The following is a 20,891-nucleotide window of genomic DNA, read 5'->3' on the forward strand; positions in this document are numbered from 1 at the left end:
GAATATGATATCATCAAGCATTCCATGAAACTACTTGTGATAAAACCAATTTGGAAAAAATAAATGAAGCTTGAGGCAACTTGGGACTACATAGTACCTAATTCGTTGAAGATTTATAAAGAAACCATTAGATTGCAAAAAGTTGGAAAACTTAAAGAAGCCATTAGATTGCAAACAATTAGAAAACTTAGCAACATGAGTAACATTACAACCATGCCCACAAGAATGAATGCTATAATTTTCCCACCCAAAATCTAGCACCCTTATGAACTCTGCCACAATACCATGGTTAAAGCATTGGTTTCAACCATTACAAATATACTATCAGACATCATGAGGCCGCAAAAAACAAGGCAATACACCTTGGGTAACCTTATAACTATTTGGGGATTTATGGAATAACTAAGACTCAAAAATTAAGACAGACACCATCTCTCTTAGGATTGTCTTTCACGAGGCCTTTCATAGAATTAAATGAGGCCTTCATCATTGCCATTTGAGAGCTGAAGGTTGATGAGAACACTTCATTGGGATGACTGAAATCAAATTCATTATAAGTGTGGCTATAGAAACAATTTGATATCTAGGTTTTCAGTATGTTACATATATAATTTTTGTTTTTTTGTTTTTTGTTTTGTTTTATTTATTATTTATTATTTTTTTATATTTAATGTTGTGGTTCACCGACACCCTGGTCAACGGGTGGCGCTACGTCCATGGAAAAATCTGGGCATCTAGCCCCACAACCCACTAGCAAGGCCTAACCCCAAGGGCTTCAGGGAGAATGGACCTTGTGACCTCCCGATGGCGAGGCACTAATTTTGACCAACTGAGCTAACCCTTGGGGCTAGTTACATATATAAATCAATTATGTCAAATAGAAATTGATTTCAGCGACTTCCAAAAGAATATTTTCGGGTCTATTCATAGAAATTCACCCTGTATTGCAGAGCCTCAACTGCTTAGGCGATACGCTCTGTATCACCAGGATGGATCTACACTTTTCATCAAAACTAAAGAGTGACTCCAGCCATCAACAATCATTTTCTGAGCCAATGGTAAACCTTTACACTCTGATGCAACTTTCTAGCAATAACCCCAATAGATCTTCTCCGACAAAGGTCGTATCATCATGCAACACACTTTTCCTACCATTATTTTAATCACGTCTCTGTAGCAATTGGAGATTAAGACATTGCTTCCTTTATCACAACCAAAATTGGCCCCAACATGATTCAAATCAATTGGACTCCAGATGTCATCCAATAAAAGAAGAAACTTTTTATTTTCAACATGAACTTAGCTCAAATTTTAAATTCAGAGACTCGATAATGGTATCTTGGAGAATTTCAATCTTATAGTTTTGAGAAATGGTATACCAAATGACGAAATCAAAGCTACTACTCACTTTATTCATGCAGTTCTCCTTGCAGTTATTGTGGATGAGTTTCAGTTATTTTGGATGAGTTGGAGTAATATCATTTTTCCAACTCTCGTCATCCCCACACACCAATCACCTGAGGTTGGAGATGAGATTTGTTAAGCCATGTCAGCAGTTGCTTCTGAGAAGCTTCTATGGAAGACCCCACAAAGCCATAATCGAATCTGGTAGAGGTTGAAGAAGCACATCTTCTTGAGGCTCTACAGACACGACAATTTGTGCAACATGGGAAACTGTTGAAAGAGCAGCATCAAGGTGTTGGAAGAACTCACCAAATCCGGTCTTCCATTGTCTCATATCTGCGGTGATGTTGGGGCTGAAAAAGAGGCAATCAGAGGCAACAACTGTGAAATTATCATTGCCATGTGTTGGTGCTATGGATGGGGACCTTGACTTCTTCTAGAGCATCCCTGATCCTTTTGAAATAACCTTCCACAAATTTTGGCAGCTGCCTTTGTTGATGAAGCCACGATAGGGTAAGGCGAGGAGCAGAAGACGTGAAAGGGAGGGCAATGTTTCCAAACAGGTATGGCCAAGGATGCTGTGTTAGTGGAGAGATGCAGAATTGGGCTGAAAGCAAGCTGGATAAATGGAAAATTTCCATTGGTTGGAGAGACAAACACATGGCAAAATTTAACTGGTTGGAAGGGCAAAATTCAAGCTCTCCCATTGGTTGGGTGAACAATGTTTTCCCACCCAAAGCCAACAAAGGAAACGCCTATCTACGTGATTAGATGATAGTAGTGAATTTGAATGTGTATCTTAGATGATGTTTATGTTTATTAATGGTTATCATCATGATGTTTATTTTTATGAAATAATATTTATCATAGATTATGTATTGGTGAATTTATATCAAACTTTTATATATGAAATTACATGCAAACGACCTAGTTTAAAAAAATGCAAAGATATTTTTATAAATTACAAAGTTTAGTATGGTCAAAACTATGAATATAGAATTATGATAAATATTTTTCTTTTGCTCTAATAGTTGATTCATATTCCTTCTAACTTAATTGGTAAAATATTTCAATACTCACAAGGAAAAAATTATTAAAGGTAAAATAATTTAGTTAGTTCTTAATAATACGAAAATGTGTAACTCATTCAATTTTTAATATAAAATATTAATAATAATAAAATATTCAAAAATATATTTTAACCAATTCAATATTGGTTTATAAAATTCAATCAATTGTTAAATTTTAAAAATTTAAGTCATATTTTTTTATAATTAATTTAGTTTTAATATAACTTAAAAAAAATATATTACTAAAGTTATGACATTTTCAAACAATTTAAATTTAATATGTAAAGCAACTCTTACCAATTTAAATAAGAAATTTCTCTCTCTAAAGATGAGGATCAAGCAATGTTAAATAAGGCTTGTGAATTTACTTGTAGTTGGGGATTTGCTCTATTGGAAGTTCTCCCTTAAAGAGACAAGTGAACTTTTTTCTAATAATAAAGATATAACATTTTGGTGCTATTTTGGTTCTTTATTTGTTATTGTAGTGGTTTAAATTTAGCTTTTTTCATAATAAATATGAGTTAAATAATACAAAAATCATACTATATTACATTTAAACTTTTGATAAATAATAAATTTGATTATTTCTTAGTGAACAACTCAAAAAATATTATTTTTTCCACATACTTATCACGAGATATTCACTAAAATTCACGTTTTCACATTTCTCCTAGAAAACATTACAACATGTTCATAATGACAAAGACATGTCTACTTTAAATAATTTACTTATAAATATGTAAAAATAGATTATTATTTTACATAATCTAAATAGGAAAGAAAAATGCATAATCAAGTCTATTGAAAGCCAAACAAATGCCTCTTAATCACCATCACATTATTTATCATTTAATTCATAGTCATAAAATATTTATTAATTCAACTTTTATTTATAATTAACATTGAAAAGAAAAGTCAAATTGTTCCATTATCCATGAAGAAAAATTTAAAAACTCTCATGCATCCTTGTAAGCACATTTGTTTCTCTTATGGTCCATAAAAATATGTAATCAACAGTTTATGCATGCATAAGACCTCCTTTTAGTTTACATAATGTTGCAAGAACTGTAATTTAAATATAGTAAACATGACTTTATCTCTCATGTCAAGAATTTGATCTTACATATTAATACACAAATTTTTCATTGTTGAAGTCCTCATAGAGTTATCACTACATGATTTACACTGATTTTGAACTAAACAAGAAGAAAAAACATGTGCAATGATCAATAAACCAATAAGTTAAACTGAGACTAAATCTTCAATGTTGTTTCTAAATTCACTATTTTCTCATTTTGGTTATATTCTTCTCATTTTCATATTTGAGAAGGATTGTGACCTTGAATCCTTATTATCATAGATATTGTACACAATTGGAAATACTTAGTTTTAAGTGTAAGAATGTTTCCACGACAAGAAAAGGTATTAAAATGTTTGTGAATCTTACCAATTATATAAAATGGAAATAAGACAAATAAAAAACAATATAATTACTGAAATAAAGAAAACAAAAACATACAACAATAGTATAAATAATGAAATAACACAAGCACATATCACTCTTCATTGTTATCACTCTAATTATCTTCCTCACTTGGCATGATAACATTGTTGTTCTCAAAAATATGTTTTGATCTAGGGTCGTGTCTTAATAAGAACTACCAATCTGTATCCAACACATTTGGGTAAAAAAACACTTGGTTGCACTGTTTTGGGAAAGCATAAGGCTCCCTAGCTTCATGCCACATCTATCACAATCTTCCTTTACATTACTTTGATAAAAGGTGTCCCATTACTTGCACCTAAAAATAACACATTGGAATGAAGAGAAGTCCACTTGAATGATCTCTTGTATCTTTCCGATGTAACCTAATGTCCCTTGCATTAGGTTTTGATCGCGATGGCTAGCATGACTAGATTGGTCGAAGTCGACTTCCACTCCACAGTCTTGTGTCATGCATCCATTATTGGCATCCTCCGTGTGAAAATGATGTCCATATTCCCACACATATGGGAACAAATGCACCTACAAAAAAGTGAAAAATCGTAGTGTCATGTGTCTAATAACCCGAACATAATTAAAAATATTAAATATATATAGCTGTTACAATTCAAAGGTGTAGTATGAAGTTAAAAATGTACAGAAAGAGATTATAATTACCGAGTTGTTGCACCCAATCCCTATGTTTAGCGCATCCTCTTCAGCACGGGGGTAGCGACCAGATGCACCGTATTCTCTCTGACTTGATTAGAAACCCAACTGTTAGGGCATGTCATTGGCATATTTTCTTTTAAATTATCAGGAAAAGGCACACTTCTACCATTCAACCATTTGAATTATTTCATATCACTGCTCCATTTCCTCCTCTTCTGTTCGTATAATGCGACCCATGGTTGTGTCACTTCCATATTGTAAAGAATGAATTTGTTGATGGTTTCAATTTATGAATTCACTGTGAAATTAAACCAACACACACACACACACATATGAGATCAAAATACACATTAATATGAAGTTTAGTATGAATAGTTACTGTGTAGAAATTTGACAAATTTTAAGCCACTTACTCTATATAATGTGACTTTTTCCATTCATTTTGAGATGCTCCCCTTCTCTTTTGTCTTCATCCATTTCATCATCCCAAATTGCCGCACCTGGTGTGTTGTCGATATGCTTGATGTAATCATTGGCATAATAGAAATACTCATATGATATATACCCCTTTGTCATAGACCCCTCGGGTTTTGGCCTTTGTTGAAAAAATTCTTTCAATTTCTTCATGCACCTCTCTAAGGAGAACATCCAATGACAAGAAACCACCCCAACCAATTCAACCTCAACTACTAGGTGAATTAGAAGATGAACCTGTAAGTCCATGAAACTCATCAACAATTCCTTCTCAAATATACAAACAATCTCAACTATCTCTTGATGCCATCGTGGAATGCTAGTAGAATGAATCTCCTTTGATGTTATCAATGTACAAATGTAGATAATTTAGATATGGCATGTCGCAGATCTTGGGGGAAGTCATGGTTCACACACCTACGCAAGAGCAGAGGATAATGACACTGCACATTGAATAATAAATTATACACAAATTAATTATAAAATATCCCATTGCATAAAATTTAAAAATAAAAATAATAAAATGATGTTTTTGACGTATGTACTCTTAGAAGGTTCAAATGGTCATGCAATTTCAACCCCGACAAACGGTCTTCCATAGTGAAGCAATGTTGTAGTGAAGACCCAAATAAACAAGACACCCTCACACTCATTATAACTTCCTTTGCCAAAGAAATATCATATTTCTTTATAATCCATGGGACATCACCTTCTTTGAAAGACTAAGAGGGACCAACCTCTCCTCTAGTTTTTTTGTCTTGGCCAATGTTTCTTTTTAGTTTTTGAAGAAATAAGATCTCTCCTAACAACCAATGTGTCACTTTATTTCGATGATATGCGCCTCCATAAAGAAGATGAAACATTTTTAAATATATGCACGGAATCTAGTAAGTGGGCAATCTTAAGATGCTCCCAATATGGGAGCTCATAAAAGATATATTTCATTTTCATCCCAATGGGAAATTTCTCAACATAGGTGTCGAATAATTCTGGATCATCAAACATAGGCTCCCCATTTGAATTGAACATTTCTACAAATTCCTTCTCCTTCTCTCTCTCATATTCTCTAAGCCATTCAGTTGGTGTCATTATTATAGGTGTTTGGGTTCTCTCTGGTTTACCATTTAAAGCAGATGTTGTTCATTTATAAGGGTTTTCTTCTGGGAGGAATATCTTGGAGCAGTCATACACTGGCTTTTGTAGGTGGTTGGACCACCTAGCCTTCAGAGAAGGTCCACAATGTTTACATCCATACCCTTTTGTTACAAGTCCTACGAAATTATTGTATATAGGTCGACACTCTAGCGACCATGAAGATCGGAACAATTGCAATGAATTAAATTAATATGCAAAACAATATTGTTACGTATATAAACGAATCAATAAAAATGTAATTTACCATAGCAAACTCCTAAGCTTGGATAATCATTTATGGTTTAAGAACATAGGCCATACAACGTAAAATTCCTCCTCGTAGTGATGGTTCTTGATACATCGTACATGTGTCCCTTCCCAAAATTCATTCAATTCATCTACCAATGGTTGTAAGTAGACATCCATATTCTTCACTTGTCTTCTACTGGGGACTATGAGAGCCAACACAAGATGTTTATTCTTCACAAACAACCACGGGGGGTATTTTTATTGATCACTACTACAGGACAAACATAATAATTAGTGTTTTGGATAGAATATGGGTTGATGCCATCCATGGATATGTTGAGTCATAGAATTCGTACTTCATCCTTGAATTTTTCAAACCATGTATCCTCTATATGCTTCATGGATATTGAATATGTTTGGATTCACATAACTCCTGACTCACTTTTGTGTGAGGGATGCCATCCCTGCAACATAGTTAATTCTTTGCAACAAAAGATTCTTTGAATCCTTGGGATTATAAGCATGTGCCTCAATATATTATGAGGAGGACCATGTGATTTACCCGTTTTCTTTTTAATTACGGTACTTGTTATGCCCAAATTTCAAACATATCTCTTTGTCTGCATATTCTCCTCTATAAAGAATACAATCTTTTTTTTTGCTAAAGCAAGAGTCATACCTTCTATTTCATTGAATCAAGCTTATTTTACATTATATACAAACGTCCACCAGACTCTGTGGACTTAGGCAAAACAGGAAGTTACCCGTCTGAAACAAAACCCTCCAACCCTATAAATGTACCCTCCAAACCCTTTAGAGTACATACAAAAATTATGCTACGGGAAAAGCAGGGCACGTGAACAATCCCCACAAATACCCGCGCAATCGATCTCCTAACCTGCCTCTTTAATCGCTGCCGTCCATTCTCCTTTCTTAATCTGACGTCGGAGATGCATATCGCCCCTGGAAGATGCATGTTGGTTAACCCCCCGACCCCACCAAACCGCACGATCATTCCTGATCGTTGATCGGCCTTGCGAAATCAGACGGCTGAGATAAATATCGCACGGCTTATTGTCACCGAACTTTAGTGTGCGATGAGGGTGGTTTTCGGTCCCAGCCCTCATCCACGTGTCAGAAGCTGTATGGCATCACTGCCAAATCTCCAAAACCACTTTTTGCTTGAAAGCGGTGCGATCAACCATAAACCACTCGGGAAGCGGTTTTGTCTCCCGACTATGGAAATTTGGATAATGTTGCCACCAATTTTTTCTCATAACCTTTCGCTGGACTGAGAAAATCTCCCGAAAAACACTGGGGATTTTTGGAGTTGAAATTACCATTGCTGCTGAGGCCGACCGTGGCCAGCCTCCCACCATAGACCTGTCTGACCAAAATTTGTGAATCATGCAGAGAACTACTCATTGCGACTTAGCTTCCTTAGCTTTGTTCTGATACACTTCTTTATCCTCTTCTGCCTGGTTGTGGCAAAGTTCTTTTAGGTTGCCCTGAGGCATTACTTGCCACTCCATCGAAATTCTGCTATCCTTACAGCTGACACCTTGGTTGGCCAGAATGTCTGCCAATTTGTTGGCCTTTCTACGCACATGGTTGAATCTAACCATGCGTAGTCCCTGAAGATGACCCTGTATTTTATGGAGAACATGTATCAACCTCCAATGTTTTGAAACTTTCTCCGACCCTGTTCCATGACTAATTCTCTTGGCCGAGTTAATGACTAACTCTGAATCAGCTTCTATTATCACATTTAGGCAGTTATCCTGTTTCAGAAATTCTAAGCATTGCTCCAAAGCCATTAATTCCGCCATGTTGTTGGTGGCTTTCCCTAAATGACAATGGAAGAGGAAGAGAATGTTTCCAGTGTCATCCCGAAGAACTCCTCCAAAGCCTGTCATTCCTGGGTTACCTTTTGAAGCTCCATCTATGTTGTATTTCAAAAAACCTTCTGGAGGAGGATTCCAGAACTCATTAACCGTTTCCCTCATGATTACTTTCTTGTCCAGACCTTGTGGAATGAGACCCTGCATGCCTAACTACCTGAGAATCCTTATTTCAGCTTCTGAGGGAGGATTTTTGGGGAGATCCCTTACTATGGTGTCGACCGTCTCCTTAAGCTGTTTTAAGATCTACTCCAACAGGCGAAGAGAGGGATTTTTCTCTTCTTTGAAGATCCTTTTGTTTCTTTCTTTCCACACATTCCATATAATGAAGCTTTGCAAAAGAGCCCAGGTAGAGTTAAGAACTTCATTAGTGATACTCTCTTTGTCCCTATCAGACTATTTGAAGATGGTGGCAAAAGTATCCCATAACCTGGAGGTGAAAATGCAGCTATTGAGAAGATGTTCCATTGTCTCCTCTTGGGCTTCACAGAGCTGGCATCTGGAGGGTCCTAGCACACCCCTCTTTCTAATATTATCCCAGGTCAAGATTTTCTTGTGATGAACCAGCCACATGAAGAGTTTGATCTTCATCCAGCCTTGGTGCCTCCATAGATTCTGCCAGATCCTATCTGGAGCATGGGACTCCAGCCCAAGGAGAATACCTTTTGCTTCCTTAATATTAAAGTTGCCTTCTTTGTTGTTGCCCCATCTTAGTTGATCCTGCCCTTCAGTTACTAAAATCATCCTCTGATCCAATATTCTCTTAAGGGTCTCTGCTCTCATGTTGAGGGTTCTGTCCTCCCTGCCATCTATTTTTCTCCAGGTTCTCCATTTTCCTATATTGTGAGTATGCTCCCAAAAGTCCTTTACCTTTACTAATCCTTGGGTGTCTGTCTCGTGCTTGAGGCCCAAAAATTCCTCTTTCAATAGTGTTGGTTCTTGTTGCCATTTGTCCTCCCAGAATAGTGCTAGATCTCCCTCTCTGATTTCCCAAAAACTGTTTTTTTGAACCACACCTCTGTTCTCCCAGGCCTTGTTCCATATGGGTGAGCCCTTTATATTTCCAGACATCCTTATGATATCAGAAGAATGCCAGGAGCTGGCATATTTTTCTTTCCAGATGCTTGCCCATTGAGCCTTTGGATCCTTGACCCACCGCCACCAAAGTTTGGCCCCTAGAACGTTACTGAGAATCTCTTGATCATCCAATCCTAGGCCTCCTTGGTCCTTGGGTTTACAGATCTTCTCCCATGAGACTAAAGCCCATTTTTTCCTTGTTTCCTCCTTGCCCCAGAGAAAGTCTCTTTGGATATTTCTAAATTGCTGTAAGACTCCTTTTGGAGCTGGGAGTGCTGATAGCATGAAGACTGGGATAGCTTGGAGCACCGCCTTTGTAAGCACCAATCTACCAGCCAGATTTAAAGATCTGATGGTCCATTTCCTGACTTTATCTTGCATCTTAATGATTAACGGCTCCCAAATGCTCTTGTGCAAAGGTTTAGCCGTTAGAGGAACTCCCAAGTACTTAGAGGGGAGGGACTCTCTTTGAAAGCCAAGAATTCTGGAGACATTTCTCTGAATGGCAATATGGGTGTTAAAGAAAAATATTTTTGATTTGGAAAGATTAACTTCCATACCTGTTGCCATAGCAAAGTCATTCAAAATTTGTTTGTATGCTAGAGCCTCCTTGACTGTGGGAATTCCCTGTAACATGGTATCATCTACAAATTGTTGATGAGTCAGAACTTGTCCATTCTCCGATAGTTGGAGTCCTTGAATTTTGCCCGTTACTCTAGCATGCTTGATGGACCGACCTAGTCCTTCCATAATGAGGATAAAGAGAAAAGGAGAGAGTGGATCTCCTTGTCTGAGGCCTCTAGAAGGAAGAAAAATCTCATAGGGAGAGCCATTAACTAGTATTGAAAAGCTGGAAGAAGTCACCAGGGCCATGACCCATCTGACCCAGTTATGATCAAATCCAAACGCAATAAGCACTTTCCTGATATATGTCTAGTTCACTTTATCATAAGCTTTGGCTATGTCCAATTGCATGATCATACCAGCTTTCCTTTTACTAGTTAACGAGTGAACCACCTCGTGAGCTTGAATGATGTTATCTAGTATTTGTCTGCCTTCCACATAACCAGATTGTTCCCCCAAAACAAGTGTAGGTAGCAGAGGTTTGAGTCTGTTGGCCACTACCTTGGATATTATCTTGTATACTACATTGCATAAAGCAATGGGCCTATACCTTTCTGGCGTTTGAGCATTGTCTTGTGTGGGAATCAGGGAGATGAAGGAGGTATTGAGTGCCTTCAAAATAGTTCTGTTCAGCCTGGAATCCTCCACTACCTTTAAAATATCATGTTTAACAATATTCCAGCAAGCTTTGAAGAAATCCACATTGAATCCATCCGGACCTGGAGCCTTGCCATTTTGCATTTCTTTGAGGACCTCACTGACCTCCTTTTCAGTCACAGGTCTGTTAAGATTAAAGTTATCCTCTCTGGATACCAGCTTAGGTATATGTTTGGTTAAGTCCTTGATGAAAGGTTCCCTTACTAGATTGTTTTCCTGAGCTATGCCTCGGAAGTGCTGAACTAACACTGCTTCTATCTCCTCATGGGATTGATGTATCTGCCCATCCTCGTCCTTGATCGAAGAGATCCTGTTGTGAGTCCTGTTCGCAATAGTGGATCTATGGAAAAATTTAGTGTTACGCTCTCCTTCTTTTAGCCATTGAACTCTAGATTTTTGTCTCCAAAAAATTTCCTCTTGTTTACACAAATTTTCCCATTCTTGATGATGCTTCTCTACTTGATCATTTTTGTTCTTATCAAAGCCTTCCTTGATCATAGCTTGGTTGAGTTCCTGAATTTTATTTTCCACAGATATCTTTCCTGCAAAAATATTACCAAATTCATTCTTGTTCCAAGCTTTTAGCCTCAGCTTGATGTGCTTTAATCTTTTGTGTAGAAGGAACATTATTGATCCCTGAATCTGCAAATCCTCTGCCCACCATTTTTCAATGTTGCTGATGAATTTTGGGTGTGAAAGCCAAATATTCTCAAATCTGAAAGGTCTATTCCTAGGGGTGCCTATGCCTTGGATCTCCATTTGAACCGGCCAGTGATCTGAGCCTCCAAAAGGAAGAACTCCTGCTATTATTTCCTTGTCTATAAGCATGAGATCCTCAGAGATCATGAATCTATCTAACTTGGAGGCTACCTGGGAATCCCCTCCTCTTTTATTGTTCCATGTGAAGAGGCCATTGTTTGTCTCAATGTCAACAAGCTTCATATTTTCTGAAAATATTTGGAAGGCTAAAGAATCTTTACTTAGAGCTCTTGTACCCCCTTTTTTCTCTGAGAGAGATCTGATCATATTGAAGTCCCCTCCCATGATCCAAGGTATTCCTGCATGTCTGACCTGGAGATCCACCAAGGACTCTATAAACCTGAGTTTGTCATCTATCCTTTGAGGGCCATAAACATTCGTGACTAGATAAGTGTCCCTATCTCCTACAGGCTGTATAACCACTGATAAATAATTCCTCGATGCCTCCACATCAATTATGCCAATTTTTTGGGGATTCCAGAGAGTGAGGATACCCCCTGCTATATTTTCTGCTTTAACTTCTAGAAACTCAAATCTACTGAGCCATTTACTATGGATTTTCCTTAACTTTTGAATGGAACATTTCATTTCTTGGATGAAAATTATATCCGGAGCTGCCTGTTTCATTCTATTACTCAGCATTCTCTGTTTTCTTTTGCTACCTAGACCTCTAATATTCCAAGTTGTGAACTTCATAATTAAAGATTGGTAAAGGAGTAACTGGTTAGATCTTTCATCTTACCTGAGTCTATCATAAGCTTTCCACACTCCATCAGTAGCTCGTTTTGCTTTTTCCTGCCTCTTTTCTTTCCTGGATTTCTCGGTGCTAACCCTGGAGTTATTTTTACTGTTTTCACACCTTCATTACTCTGTCTTTCAATGTTGTTTTCTCCCTCCAAACCCTTTGCTTGAGTTTTCCATAAGAATAACTGCTGTATTCTATTGAACTCTTCTTGCGGTAGTGATTCTACCCTGCCAGTTGTTCCCTGAATCAAGAACCCTTCTAGATCTAGGTTTTCTCTATCAAGAATCTCCTGTAGCTCATGGTCCTCCATTTCCATCTCACTCTGGGTCATTTCCTGATCCATTTCCAGTTTTGTATCACTCATCATGATCCCTTTCTGTTTTTCATTTTCCTGTGTATGATCACGATTTTCTTCTTTCTCCTTCTTCTCATAACCTCCATTCATTGCTTGATCTTCTATTGTTATTTCTTCATCCTCTTCGAGAACTTAGAACTGGTTCTGACTAACCTTTTGTCCTTCATTTTGGTGTTGCTTTGGCCATTTTTTGCCGCTTTTTCCTTTATGTACTACTTTGTGAAAGCTGTCAGTGTCTTTCATTGTGTTAGTTTTGCTTTTGTTCTCTGCTTTACTGAGAGGGTAGTCTCTTTGTCAAAAACCTCCAAGATAACCTCATCCGGAAGAGCTTCTGATAGATCCATCTCCACACATATACTTGCAAAGGAGGTGTATTTCCCCTCCTTGTGGCTTCAGAAGCTTTGAAAAACCGACCTAATTTATTGCCTATGGCAGCTAGCGATTCTGTTTGCCAATAATCAAGTGGTAGAGAATAGAGTCTTACCCATACCGGGACTGACGTAAAAGTTTCCCGCTCCGGTACAAAGTTCATCATCCATGGCCGCATATAGAGACCTGCTGCTGCATAGAAGTAGGGCCCGCCTTCAAACACTCTGTCTTTATCTTCAATGTTAGTGAACACCACAATGAAGAATCCCTTGGACCCCAGATGTAGATCAATGCTCCCTTTAGGCTTCTAGTGGTATTTGATCCATGTTTGTAAAAATTTTTCAGTGGGCCATAATCCCATGAATTTGCAGATGATTGCATAAGTCCACATGTGATCTCTGTGCGCCTGCAGTGCTGGATCATTTAAAACTACTCTAGGTGTGATTTCAGCTTTGGGTTTACACGGTCCCTTCTGTTTTTTGTCTTTTGTTCCCTATTTTTTGTCATCTTCCTCCTTGTCTTTTGTGCTTTTATTCTCCTTCATTTTGGTTCCTTCTATTTCCTCTTCCCTATTTCTTCTTCCTTCCTCAACAGTACCTCTGCCATTTTCTAGAGGTTTCTTGCCCTTATTGGCCACGGCCTCCTTGTAGGAGGGAGTGGAGCTCCCTCCTCTGTGCCCTTCCATGGAGAAAAACCTCTTCAACAATCTGAAACCCTAGTTGTTCATGCTCTGCTCTCCCTCGAAGCCTTCTAAAGAATACAATCATTCAGACATGCATGACATGATATGTACTCAACACCCAACATTTTCAACAACTGCTTTGCCTCTTCGCAGCTACCTGACAATACATTATCACTCGAAAGAACCTTATCTTTGAATAGCTTGCAGTTGGTGGGGAATATAATTATACAATGTCAATATTTAACATTCGTAAAATCGACCATTTTTAATGTTGATTATGTGACAATATTTCTCAAAATATAAGGGATTTGATCGATCATGTAGGTGAATTACCTCAATATTGCCGAGAAACATGCATTTGACATGTCAAACTTTGCTTTGTTGTACCCAGTTGAGTAGACTTTGACTTGTCACTAGGTCCAAAAAGAGGGGTGGTGGAAGCACATTTCAGGCTTTCGAATAAGGTATCAGTGATATGAACATCATCCCCTAGCTCATTGTTCTGGAATGCATCTAATAACATTGACTCCATGGAAATTGTATCTCGTAAGTAATCATCCATACCAACGTCTATTTGATTGCCTCCATTGCCAACTTATGATGAAAAACTACTATTTTTGTAGTCATTCCTAATTGGTGAATTTGAATGTAGCGGGAACTGAATAGGTGGTTGATTCAACCATTCTTTGTATGCTTCCTCTCCATGTCTTTCTCTTAATGCAAACTTCTCTTGAGTTGACGTTGTAGTAGGGTGCATGGGAAGATGTTAGGTGGGTCGCTCATCATCGCTAAAATCCTAGATTTCAAAAAATATTAAATGTCATTAAATATAATATCAATGATATTAGTAAATACGTCAATGCAATTGGTTTGTTGAAATTACATTATACCAAACAATTATTACCATTGTTGATCCAGGATTGTAGCTGGAAGATGACATGTTTTGATTGGTAGTGTGAAGAGGCTGCCTATTTTCATTTACCAACTGCTTGTGATATGTTTCTCCTAATAAGAGCTTCTAATATTTTTGAAACGGAGGAATATTTTTTGCATCTGAAATCGATTCTGAATCGGGATCCTGCAAATTTGGACACATTTTTATTTAAATTGACAAGGATTAAAATAAACAAATTCAATTAGAAAATCGAAATATAAATAAAATTTGAACTTATTAGAGATGGAAAGTGAAAACTCCATGAAGGACTTTGATCAATAATATGGAACGAGTTGAAATTTGAAGAATTTGCCTTTTGATATTATTGAGATTTGTTCACTGCATTTGAGAAAAATTAGAAATAAAATTTAGTATGCATATCTAAAATTAATTTTAAGAACCATATAACCACAATCTGAATTTCAATATAGTCTTCAAACCATTTTTCAAGAATAATATGACTTTAAGCACAAAATGTATACAATGAACTACTATAACTAATGTAGATGCGTCTTAAAGGATAATTTGAGATTAATATGCCATTTTATGTGAAAATAAAATTTCAGATAGCTTTTAAACCATACTGGTGCGCTTATTAGAATAAATTGTCCGGATGCATTAAAAACATAACAACACAGGATGTTCAAATAACACCTGCATTGGTCTCTGGCATTCCGAAAAATATAAAATATGTTATCATATTGGTGCTCTTGTAAAATAGTGCACCGATGCATTTAAAAAAAACAGCACAGGTACGCAGGTGTGTCTGGAATTTAAAAAATAAAAACGAATTCAACCATCTCTGTGCTCTTATAACAATTACAACACTGATTCATTTGAATACAAACCGCACCGTTTCGAGATTCTGAAAAAAAATATATATCATGTTATTGTGTTGAAAAATTTGGCCTTTTGACAGTGTTCGTGCAATTTTCTTATAAACACACTGGTGCTCTTTACTATCAAACGCATTGATGTTTGAAAAAAATAAATAAATTGATTTTTCGAAATCTAATTTCATAAAGTCTTTTAAATAGTAAAAATGTATTCACTATTTCATTATCTTTCCCAAAATTTCAGGGGAGTGATTTGCAAGAGAGACATACCAGGAGCACTGTGCAACAACATAATACTGTGGAGTAGCAAAATTATTCAGAAGATCAAAATTTGAAAGGTATGATGATTCACTCAAAACCCCGCATAGTAAAAAAATTAAATTTTATTGTTTATTTTACTAATATTTTTTTTACAATTTCTATTAGAGTTTAATTGTGATCATTTTCAAGAGAGACATATTGGGAGCAGTGTGGAGCAACAAAACATTTTGGAACTGCGAAAATATTAGAATTTGAAAGGTATGGTGATTCACTCAAAACCCTTGATATCAAAAATTTTAAATTTCACTGTTAAAAATTGTTACAATCTATGTTAGATTTATTCACAATTCATAAAAAAATTAAAAATTAGAAACCTTGTATAATAAAAGATTTACTGTTGATTTTACTAGTAATTTTTTTTACGATCTCTATTCTTAGTTAAATTTAACTAAAATTAAAAAAAAAACAACAAAAACAACAAAAAACAAAAGCAAAAAAACTTACTTACCTTAAAGCCTTGTTTCTTCTTGCTTATGTGACTGCGAATTTCACCTTAGGATTTAACTCGCTCTACCACTTCACAATTATGGTTTTTCATTTTAAGAATTCTAGATTTAATGGGTTTGTGTACTTACTATATATAGGGTGTTTGACATGCAAAGTAAGGGGATCGCTTATTGAATTAGATCCAAACCATTTCACTATTAAAAATTGTTACAATCTGTTAGATTTATTCACAATTGAAAAAAAAATTTAGAAACTTTGTATAATAAAAGATTTACTATTGATTTTATTAGTAAATTTTTTTACGATCTCTATTCCTATTTAAATTTAACTAAAATTCTGAAAAAATAAATAAAAAATACTTATTTACCTTAAACCCTTGTTTCTTCTTGCTTATGTGACTGCAAAATTTCACCTTAAGATTTAACTCACACTACCACTTCACAATTAGGGTTTTTCATTTTAAGCATTCTAAATTTAATGGGTTTGTGTACTTACTATATATAGGGTGTTTGACATGCAAAGTAAGGGGATCACTTATTGAATTAGATCCAAAATGTATCGACCTTGTCTGTTTATAAAAAGAATGGATATATGTTTCACGGTGCGCCATGTGTAATATAACGCACGAGTGCGCCCTATGTAATACAACACACTGGTATATTATAACAATGTAGATTATGTCTAGTCAAATTATTTAAAAAAATATTTTTCGTTGATGACGTCGAACAAATAAATGCCCGGTGCATTTAATGGAATAAACACACTAATGCATTTATTTAAATAAACACACCCACTACCAGAGCTCTTTTTAGCTGAAAATTATTTGATTTATGTATAAAATATATTTAACTGCTTTTGTATTGAATGGTACAAAAAAAATGTCTGGGAAGGTGTCAAGTAACAAAAAAATTGATCGACACAATGATAACACATCGAAAAAAGCAGAGGCAAGTTCTTTGTAAATTATTTACAAAATTAATATATTTAAACTTATATGTAAGTTTAACTAATATGTATTGGCTAGTGTGAGTCATGCAGAGCCACAACATGAAGAAGGTCGATAAGATTATTTTTAATCTAAGTGGAGAAGAGCGTAAAAGCTTGATAGAAAACTGCAAAAGGATGAATGAGGTGAATGAAAAAATATTATTCAATATGAGTTTTTTATTTTTTATTTTCATTAATAATATACTTAAGAATATTAGATAACATGTTTCAAACAATCTATTAATTCATATATGTTTAATGTTCTATAGGGAGCAACAACTAAGGAAAAAAATCAATGTCATTCTAAGAAAAGAAAAATTTTGGAACATGTAAATGACGATGAATTTGTCCTTAGTTCATCTGGAATGGTGCTAAAATTTAATGAAAGGGGGATTTTTTTAAACAAAAATATGAGGGATCTAGTTGAACAAATGTATAGACGTACTTTCCACTTACAATACAAAAATCAATCAAATGATTCTAAGAACCAAATTATATCTAAACTACATGAAGCATTTCCAGAGCAATGGTCAATGAAACATGTCAAACTTGCAATAACAAAAATATACAATAACAAAACATAATCATTCAAAAGGTAATATTCCTAATTAAAATGATTTTCTATAATTATATGTATATATTACTACAAATCGTTCATTTATTAATATCAATTTTGTTATATTTAGTTTTCATATATCAATATAAAAATAGTTTATTACTTTTTTCAGGAAGGTTATGAAAATCCCAAATAATCAACGAATTGATATGCAAAACATGCTTGTAGGAATGTCCAAAAAGTGGACAAGGAGATGGTAAAAGAAATGGACATAATTGCATCACAGGAGGAGCAATCTGAACAACAACGTGTTTCAAATGTATATAATCGTGATTGACTTATACATATAAAAAATTAATTTAGCATTAAATATTAATTTTCAAGTATTTTCTTGTAGAAAAGAAAACAAAATGGAACTCATTCAGCACATAAAATAGGACGACAAGGAAGAAAAGGGTTGATATCAAAGTTTGTGAGTAATTGTTAATATTTCCTTATAAAAACTCAAAATTTCATTTTTGTATATTTTAAATTTTTTTACAACAACCATCTTTGAATGCTTTCAAATAGGCGCTAACATACAAAAAAGAGTCATCGAAAGAATTGATTTACATTGGGTTAAATATGGGTTGTGAGTATATGTTGCCATATCAAAAAATAATTCTGGAATTTGTAAGTATCTATGTTGTTTTACTTCTCTGAGTTTATAATTAATAGAACAAAAAAAACATTTATATTAAATCTATGGTTTATAATGGGGTTTAAAACATGCAGGAAGCAAAGTATGAAACTACGCTAGCAAAATAATTGTTCCAAAAAGGCACGAGACTTGGTTTTGAAACCATGTGCACAGTTTATGAGTCACTTCTTGTTATGGTACATTGCTATTCAATTTAAATTGATGTATATTATTTATTTCAATTTTCATTTTTCTCACCAATGTAGATACACCCATTACACTTATTTTTATGTTTGCAGATGGAACAGATTAAGAAGATGAAAAAGATCAATGCAATCAACAAAACATTCCTCCAAATAACCCAAGTCATGGACGTAGCTCGAGCACTGACAACAGTTCCAACGAAAAATGATGATCTATTTGGATCTCAATATGAATCGTTGTATTTTTTGAAATAATTGTTAGTGAAGATCATATATTTTGTTTAATGTAATGGGCACAGTGTCCCAATTGAAAGACAAGGGGTTACCAATAACAATCCCATTATGTATGACAAAAACCTCTTATTAATATATAATAAAATACAATTTATTTTATTTTATTGTGTTATCCAATGTAATTGTGAAATGTTACACCAATAATTAAATATATGGATTATTAAATATTATAATGAAGAGATGTGAAATCTGATAATATAGAAAATTAATACAAACATCATATACAAATGCACTAAACAAATTTTAATTTATATGAATACTATTATAAGATATATGTTGACTTTTCAATGAATAACAGATTTAAAAAATTACAATAATTGCATTGTCACAGGTCAATATTTTAGAAAAGGGAAAATCTCATACAAAAAATTGGTGCATCCATAACATTAAAATGCACTGATGCGTTATGTTATATAAAAGCACCGTGACGACATCTTTTTGTATGACTGACGCCTTTTCGGAAAATGATAGCACTAGGGTGCTTAGTTCTTCAAGCATCGATATTGTTTGCAATTAATGCCCCAGTGCAATGTAATTCTTAATGCATTAGTGCTTTCATAGAACTAACACCTTTGTCCTACAAGATATTATTTCTAACCCCAGTGCATTATTAAAATTAACAACATTGATCCTTTTGTACCACTAATGTATCAGTGCCCTTAGACAAACAATACTCATCGACACTGCAAGTTTAAACAAAAGCACTGAGATTGCAATTATTTTTTATGTGCCACGATGTCATTCCTTAAAAGAACACACACCGTTTTTTGATATATAATCACTGGGGCGGTATACATTCCAGGCACCAGTGTTCTTCGCATTCAATGCCTTGGTGCTTTTAGTTATGTATGCAACCTAGTTCTTTTATATATGTAGCACATTGGTGCTACTTGTTCATGAAGCGTACCACAAAAAAACATCTACTAAAACCTTTGATCACCTAGATTTTTCTAGTTGTGATGAAGTTCCGTTATAATCTCCGCTAAAACATCCGCTATCACAAACAAATGTTTTAACGAATGTGTTTTTGACAAATTTTCACAAATTTTACCGATTTTATAACACTAAAGACTTTCGTTATAACCTCCACTAGAAGTTATTTTCCTTGTAGTGTTATGAGTTGGACACTTATGATAGGTATTACCAATTGTGAACAAGGATGTCTTTAAAACATATTCTTGAGACATGTTATTATGAAGGCTTTTATGTATGAATTATTGTGACATCATCTTGGTTATAAAAAAATGTGAAGCACTAAAAAATTGTCAATATTTAGTTTTGTTATTGGCTTGCATCCTTGAACCTTATTCTTGATATTGGTTGTTAGGCTCTAAATTTGCACAGTTACCTACAAATCTCCTTACCCATTTTCAAAGTTGCTTTCTTAGATTACTTTTAACTTAAGTTGCTAGGAAACATGGGTTTAGGTACAACTACATCAAATTTTGAAACAGGGTGTTTGGGTTCGTCAAGGGAATATGTGTGTGTGTGAAATTTAAATTATGAAATTCAAAATTTTAATTTTCAATTTTGAAATATTCCAATTTACAACAAGAAAAATAAAACATTGAACATTCACATTGAAATTTCAAATTTAATATCAAGTAGGGAGATGTGAATCATGATAATAGATATATGTTATATGTCGAGGACTCTATTGTCACACTCCATTCAAAATTTACCTTAAGGCATTTCCACACATGAAATATAAAATTCCAAAAAAAAAAGTGAAACTTAACAATGAACAAGTCTCAAGATAATTGATTTGGCTTCCTCAATCAATGTCATCACTCATCAACATCCATGCCATCATGATCAACATCATTAAGCTCATTAGTTAACAGGCTCTCTACAGAAGCACTCTCATCTGGAGGCTCCTGCTCATCCATCGTCCACAACTAACTAAGTAGGTGTACCCTCTGCATACCCATTTTCAGGGAACCACACATCCTTTTACGGGGTACTAAGTACCCATCACA

This window comes from Pinus tabuliformis, chromosome 6, assembly GCF_031772625.1.
Source record: "Pinus tabuliformis cultivar Carrire ecotype Pingquan chromosome 6, CPIR1, whole genome shotgun sequence".
Taxonomy (NCBI): domain Eukaryota; kingdom Viridiplantae; phylum Streptophyta; class Pinopsida; order Pinales; family Pinaceae; genus Pinus; species Pinus tabuliformis.